Source organism: Lipophrys pholis (assembly GCF_963383615.2).
Source record: "Lipophrys pholis genome assembly, chromosome: 13".
Taxonomy (NCBI): Eukaryota; Metazoa; Chordata; class Actinopteri; order Blenniiformes; family Blenniidae; genus Lipophrys; species Lipophrys pholis.
In genome coordinates this window covers 16,868,906-16,888,376 of record NC_137632.1, presented here as the reverse complement: position 1 = coordinate 16,888,376, position 19,471 = coordinate 16,868,906, and the positions used below count along the sequence as shown (strand labels likewise).

At 42.2% G+C, this 19,471-nt stretch overlaps 1 protein-coding gene across 2 annotated transcripts in view; it reads right to left on the bottom strand.

The window, feature by feature from the left end:
* The window catches only part of epha3 (eph receptor A3), a 96,970-nt gene that overhangs the window by 60,293 nt on the left and 17,206 nt on the right, over nucleotides 1-19,471 (bottom strand). The gene's annotated exons all lie outside the window — the stretch shown is intronic.

The following is a 19,471-nucleotide window of genomic DNA, read 5'->3' as shown; positions in this document are numbered from 1 at the left end:
GGGGTGGCTAATAGGATTCTCTAGTGTGCCTCAGGGGATAAAATGAGAGAAAATTTGATCAAGGTTTCATATAACAAAATAATAATCATGCTCACAGCTTCACGCCAATGCAGCTCCCTCCTCCACTTGCACCGCTGAGCATTTAGATAAGCAACACTGCATTTTATCTTGTCTTCGACTACTAAGCCAGGTAATATGGGAAAAAGTAAGAAGAGAAGGCAAAGAATCTGAAACAGGAGCGACGGATGCTGATGTCAATGGGAAATCTTGCCTCAGTCCTGATTTAGTCATTTAGAGTATTAACAGATTTGTTGGTTATGTCAACACTTCAGACTCATTCTCACCATTTGTACATTATGTAGTCATCTGCAGCCGCTCAGTGCATTACAGTATTGTCATAAGACAGCTCATCTGTACATCGCTGGAATGAAAGAGTCGGAGTGACTTTGGTTTCCTGTTTAACCGGCTGTTGGCTGGTGTCATTGTGGGCTTGATGTCAGAAACGTCATGGCACTATTAAACCTGACACAACTGAAACATCAGGTCTTCAACAGTCTAAATCCTTTGCTTACACACTTGGCAGGAGATTTATTTTACACTGCTATCAGTTCCAGCTTAACTCAGAGCTTACCTTTGCTACAATACAGTTTTGTTTCTTACTGGCTCAGATTTTACCTGTTTGAGTTCTCGGTGGATTGCAGCAAGAACGTGATTATTTGTCTGAGCATTCATCGGTTAGGGTTAGAGTGTGTTGAAGGTGTTTTCTCGCACTTGAAACAAATGCTTGGTGAGATACTTTCCTCTCCCGGGTCCCTCTGTGGAGGATTATGCAGCTTGTTGAAAATCAGGAATCCAGAACTTAATGCCATAGTTTGTAATCAGCCGGGAGCTGATATGCAAAACTTTGCAGAAACAGCAAAATGGGGTCTCCACAGGCTATAGGGACGAGTGCATTGCAAGGTTATAGCAGAGCTAATCTACTTTTTGAGTGTGTGTCCATCAAATGCAGCAAACTGTATGTGTGTGTGTGTGTGTGTGTGTGTGTGTGTGTGTGTGTGTGTGTGTGTGTGTGTGTGTGTGTGTGTGTGTGTGTGTGTGTGTGTGTGTGTGTGTGCGTATCCATAAAAGCGTCTGTGCCTGTGTGTGTGCAGCAGGATTCCGGGGGCAGGTGTCTCAGCAGTGGTTGGGGCCGAACTGCACTAAATCACTCCTCAAATGACACACCTCTCCACGGGTGTCCCACCATGTGTTACCGCTGAGAGGGAGCGAAGGAGAGAAGGAGCAAAAGATAGATAAACCTCTTTAAGGCTTCTGTAATCAGCATCTTGTGAGTCTCACACGGGAGATGTATCTCGATATGCTACAGTTTGTTCCAACTGCACGCACGCGTAAACCCATTCTTGCTGTGTGTTTGCGTGCATGTGTGTGCGTGTGTGTGCGTGTGTGACAGACCAGCGCAGGTGAACCACAGACAGAGCCAGACATCCTGGCACTATCCAAATACACATCAAGACTCTCCACTTACTCCCTGCTCCTCCTCTTATTCTCCCATCACTCTCGGTTGCTGCCGTGTACACACAAACACAAAATTGTGGACATCATTAATTCTCCTAACCGCGAATGGCCACGATTAAGCATGACCTAACTTTTTTTGTCTTTCAGGTGGCCTTTTGAAATGCACACTGAGAATGTGTCGTTAAAATCAAATGAAATGCTCACCGGCCAGAACAAAAACACACACGTGTGCATGCATATATATCGTGTGACATTCCGTCACTGAGCCTCGCTGATTATGTAAACAACATATCGGGTGCAGAGCGCGTGTTCAATTCACACATCAAAGTAAAGTGCCGCCACAATGGATTCTGAATGGATGAAAATGATATCACTCTGTTTGAAATGCAAAGAAAAGACCGTCATGCCATGGAGAAGGTGCATCTATTCAACAGCGATATTCCATTGGTTGATGAAATAATATTGCACGTTAATGTTGCATTGCAGGAAGACGTATTTAAAGTGTGTGTTCTCCAGAGAGAATTGACCAAAAACACTGTAACGAGAATGTGTTGCATGGCAGGGTGGTGTAAAAAAAGTTCCATATCACCTTCACATATTACCTTTGCGCAGGAATGAGTCTGTTATGACTTTCCAAACTTTCATTTCTGTGACTCTGTGGCCTCGAGTTGGAGGAGGATGTTTAGTGGTGGTGTTTCAGAGATACTTGAAGAAGTGCAGGTTCAGCAGAAATGTATTTCTAGTGTGGCACCCCGCAGAGCTAATGCTGGTGGGAATTTGTGAAGGGCCAGCTCATTGCAGTGGGGCACAAAAGTTAAATAGCCAGATTGTACTTGTCCTCTCGAAGCAAAGCTTACAGGTTTCTCCCTGAATCGCTGATCTGTGCAAATACAGTATGTTCCGCTCTCTGTCTAATATGCTCACAGACAACAAACCTGCACTCTGCCTGAACTGATCACGCGTGCATAATAAGATTCCTTCAATTTGTTGCTGCTGAGGGCTTTAAAACAAGATGGAGATTTCATCTTCTGAAGTCTGAAACGATCCATAAAGACTGAGTTAAGCACAAAGCTTTCAAAGTGCCTTAATTGCCTCAGTCTTTTTTTTGTACAGAGTACTTGTACTCGCATAGAAAATAGAACTTCTTGGGGGCAGTAGGACTCACAACGACAGAAGAATATTGACTGTTTAATAGATACCTGATCCAGTCCAGTCTGGGTCATCCACTGCTTCCCATCTGACCACAGTTAGTGAAACCTAACTCAACACTCTGTAAAAACTGCAATGAAACCTCCCTCAGCCCATCTTTAAAAAGCTGCGGAGTTATAGTGCCCTATTAGGTCTTTATACGGTTCCAGAAGCTGTACCTGCTTTGAGAGGAGCCAAACAGCTTCTGTTTTCTGTTGCCTTTGACTAGAGAAGAAGTAGTAATACTGAATGCCATGACAAGCTACCAGGTACTGGAAGCTTTCAAAAACAAAACAAAAACATTCTAGTCCATCTCCTGTTTTCCCACAGTAGTGACAGTGTGTTCGGAGAACAGTCGTCAGTGTTGCTAACTGCCTAAGCAGACGACGGGGCCACCAATCATCTAATTAACTGGCGTGCAAGAATATTCTCTGTTTTTAATAAAAACATTGGTTTGCATTACTTTAGGTTGTTGTTGAGAGGAGTGGCTGGAGCAAGAAAGGCTCCCTCTGCTGTCATTCATCAAGGGGGGAAGCGGACATTCATCATCGGTTTGCTAAAGAGTCCTGTAAAGAATGAGCTGTCACGGCCCATTTAAGTCCAAATCACAGTCTGAATGGTTTTGTGTATTGTTTTAACATGAAGCAACTAACTCAGGATCCAAGTAAACTGTTTCATTTATTTTGAAGAATTATTTGCAATTAGTGTAATTGTAAAAATTTAGGAGAAAAAAAAAATAAAAAACACACAATAGCTGGGAGCAAATTCAGACCTTTCTCACACACACACACACACACACACACACACACACACACACACACACACACACACACACACACACACACACACACCTCATAATGCTGAGGCCAGTGACAGGCTGAAAGGCAAGAGTGATGGATGGGCAGGGCTTAATCACCTTTAATCAGCTCTGTCCTTGAATAATGATGAACAGCCCTTTTAACACACAGAGAATGCAAAAAAAAAAAAAAAAGATAGAAAAAGCTTTGAGAAAAAGATGTGTGTTGCGTCGTCTGTGTTGAATTCATAAGTAGCGGCAGATGCCTTCCCCCCCCTCCCTGCTTTCATTCCATACATCCACCTCATCAATGCAGCTGAAGCTCTGGCCGCCGTGTTGTTCGTCTCAGCAATGCAACCCTAAACCAAGTATCTTTATCCTATAAACAAAACAGACGATGTTCCCATTCATTTAAGCAAATACTGAACACCATAGTTTTGTTACTGCCACTTCACTATACAAATTCCATGTTAAGCTGAGACAGGAATACACAGCAGCTCTCAGTGCCAGGTGCTCTGAATACTAGGGACCACTCTCGGCTCTCCAGGTGTGAAAAGCATGCTGGCAATCAAGAGAGAGCGCTCTGTTAAACACACACACTGTTGAAAATGCCAATCATTTCCAGGTTCAAAGAAAAAAGGTGTCCTTTTTCTGCCATGCACTGGTAAATATATTATATATATGTATATACACATGGCTTTGGATTTTACCTTCCCTCATTTTGTATTTTATCATTTCTCAGTGCAGGTAATAAACAAAGCGTTTCTTAACCGTTTTATCTGAAACAACCTCAAAGCAGTGTCAGCCACATCCTCGTCCTCTTCCTCCCCATCCCTCCCACTCTCCCATCAACCCTCGCAGGCTCCGCGTGGTTGACAGGCAGCTGAAGGGCAGTGCTGTCAGGGAGGCCAAAGGCTGAAGCGTGGGGGGCCTGGTGGGGCAGCTGAGCCCCAGGACAATGCCATTACAGTGGGGATGTGGACTGCATGAATGACCTGAGGAAATCATGGGGCCAGCAGGAATGTTCTCCTGCTGGGCGAACACATGGTATTTCACTCTACAGCAGGGAGATAACCCCCACTCTCCCTATAACAGCTACCCAGAGTAGTCCATCATTAAAAAGAAACCCAGTGACGGGTTGTCAGTGCAGGCAGATGCAGAATGTGGCATGGTTACATGCCGGCAAACATGTGAAACCTCAACGGAGATCACAGTCTTTACAGACTCTCTGGAGATCATCAAGCATGTGCATGCACACTTCTCTTTGCCCTCTTTTTTAGCTTCACCTTCTATCCACCAGAGGTAACTGTTCTCAGTCACAATGACGCTCTCGGGACTCCTTTTGAATTGTCAAACAACCAAACACGCACTGTACCAGTTACAATGGTAAAGACTTTTACTAAAATCAACACATTCATCTCCCACATCCATGTAAGAGAGAACCTTACACTGCATTTGACAACAGTATGTAGGAAAGCCATGCATTTTCAAAGCTGCCCTTGATTGTCATGCTGCCTGATGCAGCCCAATGTTTACGTCTGAAAGAAGCTATGGGGCAAGTTACAACCTGACATGCTGGTCTATAGTGCATAAAATACCTCACTGTCAGTGACCACAGGTTCCCCGCTGACTGTCTTGCAGACTTCGAACGTGAAGGGATGATGGTAGGCAGCAAGGCATAAATTGCAGTTGCCGAACTGTCACTTACATCAATGTTAAGAGTGTTAACACCATTATACCTGAAAAACTACAAACATGCTGAAAAAGAGAGATAGAGAGCTCAGCATTATGTCTGAATCCAGGTTGTTTCACCAACTACAAAGAGATGTGTTGTGCTGTTAATATTCACTGAGTTGCTGACTACAAACAGCTGTTGCGTCCTTGTTAAGAACTCAAAATGTACTAGTGATATTCACAAATCCTTCCTCTTCATGGCATGTAATCTGTCTTTTAGATCAGACCAAAATCAGGTCGTCAGCATGAAGGCGGTTGTGTTGTTGGCTATAGAAGATCAGTTCCTCCCCCAGTATTGAGTCTTTTGCTCAATACTTAATTTTAGCCAAAGACAGAAAAAAGCAACACAAGTGGGCTGTGTGAAAAAGACCTTGCTTGGGTAAACATGTCTGATAGGTTAACAGCAGATGGAAAAAAAAAAAAAAAAGCTTTACTGTGACATTGGTGAGTCTGGTATATATTGTGTAACTATGGAATGAGTAATGTGTTTATCTGAATACTCACTGGTATTAACCCAACAAAAAGCAACAGTATTGGAATGCAATTGATACTGAACAGATTTTGCAAGTTTAATCACTACAATATTTGAAATATTGACCACAAAAGAAAAATATTTGAACAGAGTATACGGCTGTACAGATGCAATTTTGGTTTCGTGAGAGCCAATAATTAAAGGCATAATTTTCATGATGTTTTATGGGAAATATTGAGCAAACTAGCTGTAATGTATTTCGCTGGAATACTGCACATGCCAAACCTTTGTTTAACACTGCCCAAAGATTAAGGGTCAAGTACAAATAATTGAAAGTAATGTGGTATCTTTCATCTAATACAATAGTCCTCCTCGTCTTTTTCCCATGCACTGAAAGTATTCTCCGTGCCAGCAAAACCCTTCTTCTCTTTCCTTATTGTTTTTATAGGCCCATAAATAGTCCAAGCTAAATTAATGAGGCCACAGAGACAGTGATGGAGGAGTGAGAGAAAAAAGGAATGGAGAGATGAAAGAAGTGATAGATGGCATCATTATATCGTTGCACATCTCACTTAACAGAACTGTTGGCTTTGGAAGTTGCATGTTTTAACATGTGCCAAATATAATCTTGCCATGCTCACATGTGGACATGCGTGCACTCGCATGCACACATTCAAACACAAAGCCCTTTGAAGCATTGCAAGCACACAAGCTCTCTACACGGATTCCAACGTATACACATACATAAGCACAAACAGGCTGAACAGTAAATTGACCAATAAACACCAAGTTTTTCTCGGTGGGTGTAGATTCTATGGACAACAGGCCATGCACAAGCACACATAAAAGCTCACTTACTCACACACACACACACCCTCATAATTAGCTCAACAGCAGTTATGAGAAATGAAGATAGAGCCTATTCTTTCCCCACCTGGGGACAATTTACTGAGTATCTCAGTTAAGCTGAGCACACTGGTAATTAACACTGAACCTCAGTCGGTTTGCTGGCTGATAGCAGAACTCCGCAATCCCACTTTGTTTTAGGTGGCAGACTCCACAGAGCCCTTTTTTTCTGCAGAGCCAAATGAGCTGTTTTTCATTGCAGCATCCTCACACTCGAAATGAGAAGAAAACTAAAACTCTGAGGAATTCAACCGTTTAATCCAGTAAAACCTGTATGCACTTGATGAAACCTATCCAGGATATTTAGTCCACTGGACATCCACCCAAAATATTTCTTAAATCAATTAATCAATTAGCCACACATACAGAATCCAGTGACCAATATATAGCACCAAAATATACACTTAAAGGTGAGTTCAAATCAAAATCAGGAACAAAATAGCATACACACCTACATGTTGAGACATGGGTTGAGACTGGCAGTTTCAAGAGGTCTGCTTCTTAATTAAAAGGTGTGTGCGCCAATGTCGATGTATGGCATTGTAATTAACACCTTATTTTACCGATAATGGGATGCAGTGCAATCGACCAACAACCAAGCAGTCAGACCTCTCTGGTGCTTATTTTTCCATCTCTCAGCCCTTACATTACCACTTGTGTGTCGAGAGTGTACGTGTCACTCAGCACAACATTAGCATGGTAAATACATGCAGATGGCAGTCACAGCCAGTAACCTTTCAGGGGCCATTTACATGTAAATCCATGGATTAATTGGCGAAAGCTCATTAGAGTTGGGGTCTCATCAATACCATACACCTCAATTACCCATGGCGCTGAGCTGTCATCAAGAAACCACCCTCCCTACTGACACCAGCATAGACACAAACGAGAGCCAACGTGCTTGACACCTCTTGATTGAAGTTAGGATCACACAAGGATTAAGATTAACTGTTAATATATAATATTAAATATTCAGCCATATTTTTTTTTTATTGTTAACACAAAACGTATGATATTGTGCTGAATAATACTTTTTTTATTAAATAATTTGTAGTCATTATATGTTCCTGACTATATCGTCTGTGTATTCTAAAGATTCACAGATTTGCGAGGCTCATTGCAGTGTGTCGACACTAACATGCTGCTATGTTTTGACAGAATCTGATGAAAACGCCCCATAACTAGTTTTATGTTTATGTGCTACTTTGAGATCAAATAAATGCCGTGTCACAAAAAAGGGACACGAACAATTCCTTCAGATTTAAGAGAAATGCCAGTATCAGCCACACTCACACCAATACAACCGTTTACATCACCAGCAATCCAAAGTCGGCTGAGAAAAAGAAGAAAAACAGGCGGGAGTCAGTGCGAGGGCCTTGCATTAATCAGCAGGAGTTCTCTAACGTTCCTCGAGACTTTGCACTTTGGCATCGCCCGCAGGTGCTGAAATTGAACTCTTAATAGCAAAAGACTAGCAGAGCGGAAGGAATGGGAAAATTGGTCGGTTGTATCGCTGGGCGTGGGCCGTGCTACCTTCACCTTGACAAATGTCTAGTGCCATCCATTTGAACAGACAGAGGCGGAGGGAAATGAATCGTCAAGAGGAGGGAAATCTGTGGATGATGAGTACAGTAATCTTGTTGGACACTGCTGTCTGCCATTTTTCTTTGCTCGTTTTCCCACCGCCTCGAACCTCCCATGCATATTTGTGTGCAAGAAAGGTCAGCACTCTACAGTATCTCTCAACCTTTAAAGGTTGGATGCTTTGTCCTGGCATAAGTGTCACTTTATTCAAGCCTCTACAAAAGGAGAAACTGAGACAAACACACACAGGAGGCCTCTAGTTCGGGGGAAGTAGCATTACACATTTTTGGCAGGTCAAACACTTGTTGGCACACAGTCCTCGTATTGGTAGACAGCACTAAAGGGCTGACTAAAAATACTGAGCTGCAACAGCTATGGTATGTCATGAAGCATTATCTCAGCTTAACACCATATATGACATTTAGAGAAGGAAAAAGTGAAATGCCAAGCAAAAAAATAAAAACACAAGTCACATCTTCTGAAATAGATTAAAGAAATCTAGTAAAACAAATAAATCACCAATCATTTAAAAAAAAATTAAATAAACACGCAATGCCTAATTTTCCTACTGACACAACTTCTATTTTCATTCTGCACCAAGTAAAATGGTGAAAGAGCTTGATGCAATATGCATGCTTGTCACACTCTTGTCAGTAGTTTTTTGTTTACAAGCTGGAAATTGGCAGGGAGATAAAAAAAAAAAAAAAAAAAAAAAAAAAGGTCTATTCAGTGTGAACAATTCTTATCTAGATTGTTTGACAATGCCGATGAAAGGCGAGCACAAGGATGGGAAAAGACACGGACATGCACACATCTGTGGGCCTTTAATGTTGTCCAACGTGGTCTAGCAGGGCAGGCTCCATGCTCGGATGCTCTGGGAATGCTGGGCTGTGTTTGGCATTCGGAGTGCAGGGACGGCTAAAGGCCTGATCACTGAGGCCTGACTGCCTTTAATCAGCACGCACAGACGGACACACACTCATATGCATACATAGTTGTAGTACACTTCTTGCACGCCGAAGAACCACTCTCCTCTCACAGATGGTCGCGTTCCCACACGGATGCGCGTTCAAAGCAGAGGGCACGTCGTTCCATCTGACACCATTTCCGAAGCTAACCGCCATTGATGAAGGGAAAATGTCACCAGTCTGCTTCCTGCGGGTGGGCAGGGACGGCATGAGTATGCAATAATTGAGCACAGAGACCTTTTACTTTATCTCTGTCAACTGTTGGGGGAGCAGGAATCAAGGATGCATGAAAGCTGAGTCTATGGATCATTTCAGAAACATCAGGAACATCGGCGGCTTCGGCAGTGGCACAAGCCGAGAAATAACTTTTCCTCAGATTACTTTTTAAGTTGTAGGTATTCACACGGGGAGAGGGCGTGCCTGTGTGCTTTGGGAATGAGTCAGTGGAGTCCACTTACTTGCCTTTGTTGTACTTAAGACAGTGAATGTCTGCACCATTCGTGGAAAATGCCTGTTTTCTCTTCCCAGGAATGTTCACTCCCTTCGAGAAAACAGACAGCAATTAAATCTTTTCAGCTCACAAAGGTGCCCCAGCAAGTTTTTGGATTGACCCAGAGTCTTTCCCAGTTATTTCTGCTTCGTGCCTATGCGAAATCTTCACAAGGTTTTTCAACCTCCTCAGCTGGCTCTGTTTAGTAATCCTTCTCTGGATTGAGCTCTAAAATGAAAGGTTACCTCAGCTGTTTGCATACACAGCGCTTATCTCCAAACTTTTTCCAGGCACGCGCTCAAACATGTGGTCATATTCGATGGGGTAAAACAAAAATTGACCTGCAACTCAGGAACACTCTGTGGCTCTTTCCTTGCCACGGCTGCTGCTTGTAGCTAAAAAACGTACGCCCACATTATACCACATTTGTAAGCAAAATCAAGGCAGCAGGTAATGTAGGAGTCATATTTCTATTCCTGGACCAAAGTATTGCCCCATAAGGGAAGAAGGTACCTTCACATAACCCTGAAACAAAAGGCTTACAGTGACATGCTGAAAAACAGTGCATCTTTGTGACTTTGAGTATGATTTACATAGTTAAAATATTCCCATCACGTATTATTATGGTTGTATAACGCCAAATAAAGTAGCCAGTATCAAGTTTACCAATTCCTGACTGTTTCTGACAGGATTCCTTTCTTGTGTCATCATAGTCTGCAGCTCAAAAAAGTCATACGACGCCTTTTTAAAATGCAGGAATTTAAAAAGAGAACTTGCTTCTAACCACGAGTTAAAAATGTTTAACTGTGATAGACTGGCCGATGCATCCTATGGTGTTAGTATTTTGAAATAAATACATATGACTGAGAATAACTGCCTTAGAAATACTGTATATTTAAATTATGTATAATGATGGAGGTCAACTTGACAACCATGAATGAAAACACTGCACTAGTAAAAACACACTTTAAGTTTAGTGAGAAAAAGTGTATTTCTGAGTGTGTACATCAGTAACACACTTTTCTTGCGATTGTAGACAACTAGTCTTCTGGTCTCCTACACACTTTTGGCTTACTTATGAGCAGCCATACTCCTCCCACATACAGAATATCACATGCTCATTCTGTATTTCACTTTCACCCTGCGTCCTGTTCTCATAAACATATATGAATCCCGGAGGAGCTCTGAAGCCTCACTTCTTGCAGACCTGATTTAAATGGAAGATGGAAACAATATTAACACCAAGGTTACTACCTTAGCAAGGTCAGCAACACACAAGCAAGCATAGGTACGATAACACAAACAGATTTCAAAATGCAAGGATGGGTAAAGGAAGAACTGGGAAGGACAAACTGAATGGTGGGCTTATATATTGAAAAAAGAGACAAAACAGGATGAAAACAAGTGTGTTTTTGTTAGTAGTTTTGGGAAGATCACAGGAGTGTAGATTGGTTATAGTGAATTTGTGTAAAAGTTAAAAATAAAAGTTTATCAGTGAACTAGGATGAGCAGCGTGGGGTTGCACAACGTATCACACCTTTATTTAAAATGTAATTATGTCAAAATTAACAGCCTTCATCATAGGGTGGTGTACTTACAGCCATTAAAAACTGCTTTCCACTCTCGGTCGGATGTGTCAAAAAAACATTTTTAGATGAAATTAGCATTGTCAGCTCACAGCACGAGGGATTTTTGTGTGGTGTTGCTTGTGCACAGTGTACTTTCTTAGTGTTAGAACCGACTAATGGTTTGGAGATGAATACATATGGGGTGCAACAAAGTGAAATCAAACAGAATGAGAAAACAGACAACAGTTAAGATGGTAATTTAGGTCTCTTTCTGGTCTCCAGCTTTCTCCCCTAATCCAAAAGCATGCTTATACAAATAATTGCCGTCCTGTCCAGAGCATACATTGCTTCTTGTTCCTTGTTGTCTGGGATTGGCTCCAGCCCTCCTTGGGACGCCTACTCTGGAATAACTAAGTATATGAGGTGATGGGATGTTCATAAGAAACACTGCTGCCTGACATACTATTATCTTAAAGTCCTCCGTGAAATGAGTCACTATTTGAAGTTAAGAGTGTGAGTGACTGGTTGAACTTAAATGTTTTGCCGAAATGTGTCACATAATTCAGCATGAGAGAGAAACACCGAAAGAGAAGACATCAGAGATCTTCAGACACTCAGAGTGGCTGTCTGATTTCTCTAGTGACAACTCTTTGACAGATAAGTACAGCTGCTCTAATGTGCCACTACATCAATAGTAACCATCTCCACATTAACTGGCGAAGACCTCACTGAAGAATTGCAGCTAGAGTTCCATGCTGTGCCCTTCCTCTCAAAAGTGCAAAAACAGAAACTTCTGTGTTTGCCTGGCTGTCATTAAAGATCGCAGTGTTTGTTAAAACGGAAAACAGCTTTTGGCGGATGTCTGGGATGATGGCAGCGTGGCAAGATCAGACGGATGCTCGAAGACAGACATTTATGCAGTGACACTTGGGTTTTTCAAACTGAAATGACACTGAGAGGCCTGTCTTTACTGAACGCTTCTCAGCTGTACAATGAGACGATGCCTCTGACATCTACTCACTGTGTCACTATATGCCTACGGTGCGTGTTTAGATAAGTGAGACACTTGACAGTCGCAGCCCCTGGATGTGTCTGAGGTTGCAGCTGGGGGTGCCAAAACATCCTCCGCAACAAGGACAGCAGATATCTTGAAAGGATTTGACATCAGCTTACACTAAATATCTGTTACTCACAGCAGTGTTCTCCAACTCTGGTCCCAGGGAGCTACTCCCTGGCATCTTTCAGATGTCTGCCTGCTGCAATATACCTGATTTAAGTAAATGGGTCATCACCGAGCTCTGAAGGAATCTGATGATGACTGATCATTTGAATCAGACGCACTAGAGCAGGGAGACACTGAAAACATGCCGGGTGCTTGCTCCCTGTGGGGAGAGTTTGGGGAAGACTCTGCTAAAGTGTTGCTCAAGAGCAGTGGCTCATAGTGCGGTCACGTGAAGAACTGCGATTGATCTCACGTCATAGCGAGCAAGTAGACCTCCAATAAGTGCTCAAAATAAAACAAGTGAGACTCATGCGCTGAGCACAATTAATGTAGTAGAAGGGAAGAAAGAAGGTCAAGTCCAAATGCAAATGTTGATCATAATGTGAGAGTTTAGTTTTTTCAGATTTTATGCTAAATTAATAAACATCTGTGAAAAAAAACATGGCTGAATTAAGTCACAATTGTGGTAGCTGTGCTAAGGAAAAGCCCGTGTGTCTGTAGAATTGCAGAGGAAACACTCATGGAGTACAACCGACGTAGAAGAAAACATGTTGAATTGATAGTGGCAAGATCACAAATCATGAAACAACCATTTTGTGCCAGAGTTTTCAGCAGGGGTCGGAACACCAGGGACAACCCACTGTCTTTCTCTTCCTCTTGCTCCGCTTCTCTCCAACTTGCCCCGTCTCATCTATCACAAATGATGGAGTGACTTCCTCCGTTCTGCTGCACCGGCCCCCTCCCCCTGTTACAGTACATGTGTACTTAAACACTGAACGTGTCCATCAGACAGAGCGCTTCCTGCGGTGCCTGTACTTCTGTCCTTGTCTCGCAAGTGACACGCACGCTCACAAGCACGCACATAGTGTACACTACTTACATCTGTAATTCCACTGCTATCATCCAGCCATGTGAAGCCACATCCTGCGACTGCATACGTGACAATGTACACAGAGAATTCATGCATGTGCATATCGATGTATACAAATCTCATTTTCACACACACAATGCAAACACACTGGGTTTCTGTGAATGTATACAGTGCAGACACAACCTCACACACACTCACTGCGGTGGACACACAAGCACACTCACAAAGACCTATCGCTGTGAAGAGGTTTGGTCAACTGGCAAGGGGCCTCTCTAACAAATAAACACCCCATTTATCTAGACCTTGGTTCAGTGTGAGTATGTGCGTGTGTGGTAGTGGGTGCGTGTGTATGTGCGTGCGCGCATTTGGATATATTTGTCTGCATGTGTGTTAAGTTGAATTCCTGAGCCTGTGGTTACCAACAGCTTTGATGTCCCAGCAGCACCAGGGCCCTGGGGTGACAGGCTTACCCGCCACCCCCAGCTTCCACTGGAAGGCCCATAAAGAGAAAAGCAAACAGGCAATAATACCCTGAATGAACGAACCTTTCCTGCATCCAGGGCTATTGCCTCATTGCCTCTGTGTGCCAGAAAGTGTGTGTGTGTCTCTCTCTCTCTCTCTCTCTCTCTCTCTCTCTCTCTCTCTCTCTCTCTCTCTCTCGCTCTCTCGCTCTCTCAGAAAGTGTTTTAATGTAGTGGGACTAATACATGGACGATCATTTAAAGGGGAATGAAACCAGACAAATTTCTGCACTATTTCAGGCCTCATGCATTTTGACGGATGAACACGTCGATGTGTATTTCTATTTCTACTCTCTCTCTGTTTCACCTACATGTTTATGTATGCATGCCGCTATTGGTTAATGAAAAGAACACTATATTTTAACATTTACATTTAGAACTACACACTGGCCCTAATTCAAAACCCTTCCCATAGCAGCATATACATGTTATCCTCTTCTTCACTCCTCTCCACAGCTCCAAAAAGGCTACATGCTTGCCAGCACACAGCCAAAACGCTGCAGCAGAAAGGAAGCCTCTACACTAACCTAACCTGACAAGAGAGGAGGAAACCAATGCAACAGAACACCAGAGTTAGAACAAAGCCGTGTACAGTATACTGCTCAATCCACCCAATCAAACACACACTTACACAACCGATGGAATGGATTTAGAAATGTGTGCAGCAGAGCTACATCAGTGACCTCCAATCGCAACCATGCAGGGTGGAGGTGCCCTTCAATACACACCCAATGCCCAATGGTAACAGCCTATTGTTACGGGACTGCTCCCACTGTGAATGTGTGCAGCTACAATAAATGATGTCTAGCAGGGTGCTTGCTGAGTAGAGAAACAAGGGGTCAGATGACTCAGTGAACTGGATAAGTAAAAGCCAAAGCTCACTAATGCACATGTATAGAATGCAAAAAAACGTGTTTGGACACATTATAAGTTGAGTGATATATATCAGTCTGCATTACAAATACACTGAAACCATTGCACTTTAAATGGGACACTGTGTGGAGGGAGTGTGCATTTCAAAGGGTCTGTGAGTGTGTGTGTTTAGAAGTGACAAAGCTCTTCTGAGAGCTGGGCAGTTATATAATGGCCAACACAAACAAACAGCGTCCTTCTAAAGAGAGCAGAACCGAGCCAAACGCTTCATGAATTCACAGCATTCAACCTCAGCAGTATTGCAAAACACACAAAAAACACAGTGAGGAAATGATATAGAGAAGTCGGTCATGTTGTAGTGCATGTTATAAGATTCCTGCAATTGTATCAAAACCTTTTCAGCTTTTTACAGAATTGTTAAAATTATTTCAATAGGATGAAAAACTGAAGCCAAAGTGATCACTGTTAAGGCGTATCACTGCTGGCGCATTGGATAAGTCCTGGCCTTGAGTGTGGAGGATTTTGATTTCAATGAGGTGGTGTAAAAATGGCCCAACTCTGCAGTACACAGTACAAATTTTTAATGACTTGCTGTGGTGACTCCCATACAAAGGGGAGCAGCGAAAAGAAAGTTGATTCTTTTACTTTTTATTTTTGTCAGGAAGCAGGCTTGTCTATCAAATATCCCCACCATGGAATATATATTCCATGGTGGGGATATATATATATATATATATATATATATATATATATATATATATATATATATATATATATATATATATATATATATATATATATATATATATATATATATATATATATATAACTACTGGATGTAGTTATAAAATGAAAATGGGTCAAACAAAAACACATAATTGACAGTTGTGTGCTTTGACAGTTGACAGCAGCTGTGTCTTCTGTAATAAACATTAAGATGCTTTAAGGGATTTCTGATCACTGGGGGCAGGGAGACTCCAAAACAAACTTACAGAGTACATCCATCAAAAACAGATCAACACCGGCATCCCACTGGATTATTCCCTCTGCCTCCTTGGTGGCTCTAAGTATAATACTTGTGGTATGTTCTGATGTACATCTGACACAACCTGTGTTCTGACTGCAGTTGACTCCTTATACCAGCAACTTTGAACTCTGTACCTTTGATTAATAAACTGAATGTGACTTCAACTGAAAAAAAAAAAAAATTAATGCATAACCATTATAGGCTACGTTTGAGTAGCTTCCCTTGTCAATGCCGGCTTGTATGACAACTTCAGCACAAGATGCATGATGTGAGCGCAGAATGTCTCCTTGAAAACCAAGTCATTCTGTGCACGAGGACAGCAGCTAAATCACTTAAGCAGGAGAGTGGAGAGTGATATAAAACATTTGACATGGGATGGTCGAAGGGCTTTGAACCAGCAGCCAAGCCCATCAGCCACTGGGGTGCGCAGGGAAGCAGAGAAGAAAGAAGGGCAGTAAACAACAAGGGAAGGACACTTCTATTTTGAAATACTGTGACTGGTGGAGTCTTTAAAAGAAACTCATTGTGGAAAGTCGTGTCAATAAATCTCGATAAAGCCCTATTTTTTTCTCCTTTTCACCCTACTTATGGAAGAAAAAATATATATAGCATGTAAAATAGGCAGATCTCGTGAGTCAAGCTTAAAAAATGAGTTGACTCGAGCTGATATTGTGTCTCCACATAAAGATATACAGCGTGTGTGTGTGTGTGTGTGTGTGTGTGTGTGTGTGTGTGTGTGTGTGTGTGTGTGTGTGTGTGTGTGTGTGTGTGTGTGTGTGTGTGTGTGTGTGTGCGTGTGTACTTGCAGTAAGCATTATGGTTCTGGCTAGTTTCAGGATTGTGTGTCTTGATAAATCCAGAAAGAATGTAAACCTGGGCCTCTCCTCCACGTACAACAGAACAGCTGCTTTAAACACACACACACACACACACACACACACACACACACACACACACACACACACACACACACACACACACACACACACACACACACACACACACACACACACACACACACACACACACACACACACACGACAAACAGTCATCCCTTTGCTGTTTTAGGATCAAATTAGAGTTGCAGGAATTTCACACTGATGGTAGATAGGAGTTAGTTCACCTGCTCCAGTCTGTTCTAATGACAGATGAAAGACGGACTTAACGAGATTAGATCTGGCCTCACATTCTCTGTGGAAAGGCCGAGGGCTGCTCACAAAACATTCGGTAATCCAGACGACGACTGACGCGTCCATTCACATTGTACAGTCTTACAAGCTCCGTGTCCACTCACAGAGCCTTCTCTTGACAAAAGAAAAATAACAATCCCATGACATATCAGACACAAATGTTCACAAGCGTTGACACGGCGACTTGCAAAATGTTATATTTTGACCATCACAGGCACAAAAAAAAAGAAAACCGTGCACACGCTTATGTAACCGCAGTTCACTCATTCATTGCCTGAGCCAGACAGAACTCGTGTGTTCTTTGGAAGGCGCCACTGACAAAACATCCTCGCTTTCACAAACATATCTGACCATGGACTGACACACAGATAAAAACAGACACACACTCACTGACATCCTCGGAAGATAACGACAGTCTAATACTAGTGTGTACTCTAATAAAGCCCTTAAACACACTTTGGGGTCTGAACAAACAAAGACAACTGCTGGCATACCCACTCCCTTCCTCTCCTACTCACACACACACACACACACACACAGACTGAGGTAAGCAGGAGAAGCTGCATCGAGGCATCTCGTCAAAGAAAACAAAGCATGAAATATTCAGTGAAGGTGCTCCATCCTCATCTGAGTCAGTAATAACGGTCAGAGCTAACATGGCTCAATCCAAACATGTTTCTCATCCTGCTCCTGACTCAATCTAAGTGCTGCTGCCAGACAGCATGCATGTATAATCACTTGATTATTCACCCATGGTCTTAGCATAATTATGATATTTTTGTTTTTATTAATGAATCAGCAATTTGGGGAAGGTGGAGATTTATTTTCTCGAGGACACTATGGAGTTGCCGAAATGTTTCCAAATACAGCTATTGTATTTGGCCAAAATTTAATTGACTACTTAACATAGGAAAACATAATTTTCATGAATCTATTTTGGTTCTATTTTCGTGAGATTTGCCAGACCTCTTAAGAGTGCCTGATTTTATTCCCCACAAGGCCAGAATGTTTCACTCCTGGATCCATCATATAGTGTTCCTTGTGACTTTGCTTTTAAAGGGGCTGAGTAAATACAAATTAAATCATCATTTATTGTTAAACACATGCATAATATGTATAATATTTTTAAAACTTCCTTCCTATCCATGTCCTATTTTAAATCAACTAATGGGATCAAGTGTTCCATATGTTCGGGGGGGGCCGATATTTGTTTGTTTGAAGGTCTGTGACATGTAAATACTGCACAAACTGTGTCTTAAACATCTGTTTCTATCTGTTTTAGCTGGCTGAAGCACTGTAAATATATTTTCATCCTTTTTTCTGCTATCTCTCTGAGCAGGGACCTAACCCTATTTGGCCATCTATCTGTTAACACAGAAGGCCTGGAGAGCGAGCAGCGCAATGGGGCCCCAGACGGCTGCACGCGGGGGCTATGGGGGCCTGTTGGTGCAGCTGTCCCACTCCAGGGTAACATAAGACCTTATTAGAGTCCATTAGACCACTCTGAAACTAATAAGAGATTGTCAAATACATCCAAACATTCACACAATTCACAGAGAGGCAGGAAGTGAAGGGAGGGTGGTATGAGGGGGGCAGGGATCTGCCATTTGTCTGAACAATGTGCCATTCTTATCGCAATCGCTTTTGTCGTTTCATATGGAGGGTGAAAGACAGAAATAGAGGCAAGCAAAGTCCAAATATCTTATATTGATTGTGGTAGCTGAGCGTGATTTATTTATTTTTCCTATGAATTTACTGATATCATTTGAAATATGTTTTTAAAACATGATAGACATAATTCCATATATTATCATGTATGAAAGAACTAAAATATCATTTGCCCAAAATGTGTTTTCATCAGGACATTTGGGAAAAAAAAGAGATTTTTCAGAAATATGTGAAAACATTTTGACCCTTGGCAGCTCTTGATCATGTCAAACAATAAGATCATAGTTGGAATCAGTCACTGAACAAGTCTTGCAGAGGTATGTGTCACCCCTCTTTAGACAGGAGTTGTTCAGACATCCCGAAACCCGCATGTGATCTGCACATAATCCTGCATATTTTTCCTTAAATTAGGAATTGAACACTTTCATTCGCTATTGTAAAAAAAAATGTTCTTCACTGTTATTTAATACATAAATTATTTATTATTTACTCCTTCATATGATCCACTCGTGGCCAGGGCTTGTGGTCCTATATTCAGATGTCCAGTGTCAGGTTGTTCTGGCAGCATCACAAAAGTTTGGTCTTACATCTGGACAATGAGCGATGCTCATCTGGAGTCCATGGCCAGCGAGCTTCCCTCTGGCCCTGACAGCAGGAGCTTGACCTGGGAGACTGCCTTTGATCTTTAATTAACACTGGACACGACCTTCAAACGGAGAGTGACCTGATGTATTTGGGTGCGTTTGGGATCGCCTACCTCTCACTGAGATCACTAAGGAACAACTTCTTCCGCTTTTAAAATTTCAAAACCGTTTCAACTTTAAAGCCCTTGCAGGACAGCCGCAGTGCAGGGGTGGCTACTTTGAAATGGATGCAGT